This window comes from Lolium rigidum, chromosome 2 (genome assembly GCF_022539505.1).
Source record: "Lolium rigidum isolate FL_2022 chromosome 2, APGP_CSIRO_Lrig_0.1, whole genome shotgun sequence".
Lineage (NCBI taxonomy): Eukaryota > Viridiplantae > Streptophyta > Magnoliopsida > Poales > Poaceae > Lolium > Lolium rigidum.
The window spans coordinates 23,987,281-23,992,596 of record NC_061509.1 but is presented as its reverse complement, the minus strand read 5'-3'; positions in this window follow the sequence as shown (position 1 = coordinate 23,992,596).

The window sequence follows — 5,316 nt, the reverse complement described above, 5'->3', positions numbered from 1 at the left end:
CCTTACGCCTATCACGGGTGTAAGGGCGGCACCCCGCTTGATCATTGTTTAGTAGATCCGATCCGTTATGATTGCTCCTTGTTCTTCAAGGATTAGTTTAATATCTGCACTGTTAAGCCTTACAAACGGGTCGAAGGATCCAGTGGCGCGTAGGGTGTAGTTTGCTAGCCCTAGACAGGATGTTCCGAGGATCAACTTCGTGTTGGTTTTTAGGCCTTGTCTAGGGTCGGTTTACGATCACCGTGCGTGGCCGCCAGAGCTCGATCACGAGTAGGACGTTCCGATTATGCGGTGAAAACCCCGGATCGTAGTAGGTCGCTTCAGCTTTATCTTGATCAAGCAGGACCACCATCCGATCGTACACCTCGTACGTATCATGGGTGGATCGGCTCTTTGAGCCGATTCACAGGACAACCCGAGAGCCGATCGAGGCTCGTATTTAATGTTTACGTGTATGCCATGCAGGAAACTAAGCGAGGCATCATCCAACACCTTCCCGACCAGGTATAGGTCGAGTGGCACGCCCTTGCATCAGCATCGGACGTGCGTGCCGAAGGCTTTGCGGGCCGTCGCTCGGAGGGACCAGGGCCAGCCGCAGTCCTGGGAGATTCCCGGCTCTACGGTGTTGCCCGTCGCTGCCCGCCGGTGGGTTTCTGATCGCAACACATTCTGGCACGCCCGGTGGGACCATCTTCGACATCCACCTCATCGCCATCTACATCTGAGATGGCGGAAGGCACTCCGGTCAAGTACGAGGATCTGACTGAGGAGCTCAAGAAGAAGCATGACGAGATCAAGCAGTCCTCGAAGCCGACCTCATCGGCTCTTTCCACGAAACCCGCTCCCATGGCATCGGGTGGAAGGGGTTCTCACCCGAAGGCGCGCTCGATGGAGTGGACCTGTCCTCCCCGTCAGAAGAACGCACCAGGTCGCTGCGTCAGGAGATCAACTTCATAGTGGCTCATTCGCTGCACCGCCATTCTGAGAGCCTGGTGAACACTTTGGAGCGTGTCGCTCTGCGCGTGATCCAGGAAATCATGAGCCATCAGTATTCTCCGACAGGACCGGCTCTGGGGACTCACCGTGGAGAGAGGCTACTCCAGTCCCGTCAACCGCTGCCGTTCGCGTTGGCAGCGCCAGAAGTGCCGATTTCACCGGCATCCGCCGTTAACATGGTGGAGCGCACTTACCCTGGAGGGTGCCAGCCACGATGGCAAGCGCTACATCACAGAGGGAGAAGTGAGGAACGTAAGATATCAGCGACCTCTCTCTGATCACCTCCTCAACAAGTATGTGGTTCAACACGACCAACGCCGGCGATACAACGACGATGATGAAAAAGATCGTCTGGCTAGGGACGACAGGAGACGTCGTCGGCATGATCGCGACGAGGAGCGATATGAGCGCCACGCCAAGGAAAGGTCGAGGGAGCAAGACGACGAGGATAGGCACTGGGACTGCCCCTTCTTCAGACACTGCTGGGATTCAGGAATGAGCCGATTGCCTACAATCGGCAACTGCCTAGAATGTAAACAAAAGAAGAAGGATGCAGCTAACGTGTCCGTGTTCAAACGTCTAGGGCCTCTCCCGCCTCGGAACAAGCATGCTGAGTCCGCTCGGGTGGAAGATCTTGAGGAACTAGAGGACGATGATGAAGAAGAAGACAAGTATCATCGGCCAAGGTGGTGCCCTGATGGGCTCAGCCGTTCCCAAAAGTGAAGGGTTCAGCGTCTACGTGGGTTAGAGGAAGCTGAAAGGTTATACCTGCACACGTTGAGGAAGGCGCGGCCTGATCTGGCCGCCAAAATTCAGCGAACCCTGGACGAAGAAGGTCGGCCACAAAGGAAAGAGTGGCGCCCCAGACAAAAGAAAGCCGATGATGAGACATCGGCTGGCACAAACATGGTCTTCATCCTTCCAACGGAGTTTAGCGCTCCAGGATTAAACGAAGCACCTGTGGCACAACTTGACTGCGGCCCACGGCCGGTCATCTTTGAGAAGCCACGAGAGAGAAGCTACAGGCATCCGAAGGCCCTGTACTTGCGAGGTTACATCAATGGGCAGCCTGTCAACAAGATGTTGGTGGACACCGGAGCGGCAGCTAACATTATGCCATACTCCATGCTACGTCGGTTGGGACGCTCCAGCTCGGATCTAATCAAGACCAATGTGACACTGAGCGATTTCAACGGCCAAGCATCTGACGCACAAGGTGTTCTGAACGTGGATCTGACCGTAGGAAGGAAAACTGTCCCTACGACGTTCTTTATTGTCGACAACAAGAGCTCATATGCTGTCTTACTAGGGAGAGATTGGATCCACGCCAACTGTTGCATCCCATCCACGATGCACCAATGCCTAATACAGTGGGATGGAGATGAAGTAGAAGTCGTCCACGCAGATGATTCAGCCGAGATTTCAACGGTTGGCATGAACGTTTGGGAGACATCAGGCCAAGAGCCACTCTCAGGCATCAATTTGGACGACTGCGAGCGCATCGACGTGACAAAGGATGGGGTGAGGCTGGTTCTATCCACCGGCCTGACCGTGTAACAAAAGCAACATCGATGGACAAACGTGGCGATGCCGATCCAGGTGATCGGCCCCAAGGGTTTATGGAGGAACATTGCAAAACCTTCATCGAGCAAGCAACATGGAGGCCGATTCCAGCAATTGGCCAAAATTATCCTCACCATTCATTCTGCCTGGGTTCAGCATTTGATCCAACAGGGAATACCTGAAGAGCCGATACCCTCAATTACTTGAAAGAATCGGCTCGGGGGGCACCTAGGTGGATAAAACACGAGGATATGAAGTGGAAGTGTCTTTCAAATGCCCAACAGCCCAAGATATTCTTTGATGGTGGGTATTGAAGTATGGGGGCCGATACATGAATCGGCCGTAAAAAATTCAATTTTTTTTAAGACCGGCCCAACTTCTTTTTGCAAGTATTTGAGTCCGCAATATCAGCTGGGGCAAGTTTGAGGGATCACAACCCTGACCAATACCAAGAACAGCATGGACGTGCAGATCAGGTTAAGGATGGGTTGCATCAATCCGCCAAAGGAAAGGAGCCGATCTGATCAGCAAGACGCAAGAAGTGGACTGGAAAGCTCGGGGGCAGCTCACCCTGAAGGTTCTCTGCTCTGGGGAGCCGATTTTGTTGAAATCGGGCTGGCTCTGCATTATGACTTGGAAGCCGATGGTGGCACATTTGGTTGGCTCACTGCTGTTCTCGCCTTGATTGAGGCTCGGGGGACAACTGACTGCGTAGATATTCTGTTCTTAAGAAGCCGATTGAGATTTCATCGGCTGGCCCTCCATCATAATCTTCTTCAAGGGGATTGGGCAGGTTTGAAGAATATCACTGAAGAGATTATCACTGAATATCTGAATATCCAGAGGTATCGGCTTCAGCGTCAAGTCGTTTCAAGCAGCGGTTCTGGGGCTCTCTTAAAGGCGTTGATCTTCCACATTGTCCACCAGAACTCAAGGGCATCAGTTGAAGAAATGAAGGGCTGATGCGTTAGCATCGGCTTATTAGACATTGGCCAAGTTCACGGTCACTCCTGAGTCGAAAAAGTGAAGGGCGGATTATGGGGAACCGATGCGTTGCCATCGGCTCATTGAACCTTGACCGAGTTGACAATCGGCTAAATTAGCATAAAAAGGAATCGGCAAAATCAAATTGGGGAAATTCTTCATTAATAAACAGGATTTCTTACAAAGAAAGAGCCGATTGCTCAAAGAAGCAGGAACAAAAGAAGGGTCTGTTGACCAATCTACTACTACTAGGCCTACACTAGTAGATCCTAGTCTACGGGTCATCGCTGCCCTCGTCGTCATCCTCGGAGCCCTCATCGGCACTACTGCCGGTGGGCTCCTCGTCGCTGCTCCCGTAGCCCTCTACGGGAGCTTCATCCTCCTCTTCATCATCGCTGTCGTCGTCGTCCCACCACATGCGGAGGCGTTTCGCTGGCGGGTAGCCCTCGAGGGAGTCGTCGTCGTCTTCCTCCTCCTCTTCTTCAGAGGAGGGGCAGCCGTCCCAGGGGAACAAGTCATCCTCGCTTTCTGATTCCAGTTCCCCATCGGCGAGGAACTGGAGATCTTCATCCCTGCTGGTCAAGGACTTGTCGTCCTCGGACCAGACGGAGGAGGCGTGGTCCTCCTGGTCCCATTCTTCTGGTGCGCGTATGTCCTCCGACGTCTCGCGGGAGGAGGAAGACCAATTGGAAAGACCGGAAGAGGAAGAGGAGGAAGAAGACATGGTGGCGCAGGAGGGTTTTTTGGGTGCTAATGCGAGGAGGATGAAGGAGAAGCAAACTGTTTGGAACGGTTAAATAAAAGGGGATATAGTGGAGATTCAATGCCACAGCAGTTTCCGAGGAAGTGGTGCCCAACAGAGAAAAAAAAGAAAAAAAAAGGGGGCGAAAATTTCGCAGGCCACGCGGAGAAGTGGAAGAGGCAAGGCATCGTGATGAAGGATACTGCGGCAGTTCTGCTCTGCCACGACATGACCCGACGAAAGAAAAGCGTAATGATTTTGGAAATGTCATTTCCAAAACCAGGGGGCATGTGTTATCACCAGAATTTGACCGGATCAGAGGTGGGCCGCGATTGGAGATGGGCTTGAAGAATATATATATAGAAGAAATACATGAATCGGCCTTGTGTACCAAGTTTGGGCTAATTGTCCGTGTATCTGTACCATAGTAGGATACGTGTCGGTTAGAAGTTAGAGTTTAACCCGTGCACGGTTAGGTGCACGCCTGAATTAGAAAGTTCCCTGGACTATAAATATGTATCTAGGGTTTATGCAATAAACAACAATCAACGTTCACCACAAACCAATCTCGGCGCATCGCCAACTCCCCCGCCTCGAGGGTTTCTTCCGGGTAAGCACCATGCTGCCTAGATCGCATCTTGCGATCTAGGCAGCACACGTTTATTCGTCGTTCATGCGTTGCTCGTACTGAAGCCTTTTTGATGGCGAGCAACGTAGTTATCATAGATGTTTTAGGGTTAGTATTGTTCTTCGTATCATATGCTATCGTCGTGCAACCCTTAGGCATCTAGCCACCCTTACGCCTATCACGGGTGTAAGGGCGGCACCCCGCTTGATCATTGTTTAGTAGATCCGATCCGTTATGATTGCTCCTTGTTCTTCAAGGATTAGTTTAATATCCGCATCGTTAGGCCTTACAAACGGGTCGAAGGATCCGAGTGGCGCGTAGGGTGTAGTTTGCTAGCCCTAGTCAGGATGTTCCGAGGATCAACTTCGTGTTGGTTTTTAGGCCTTGTCTAGGGTCGGTTTAC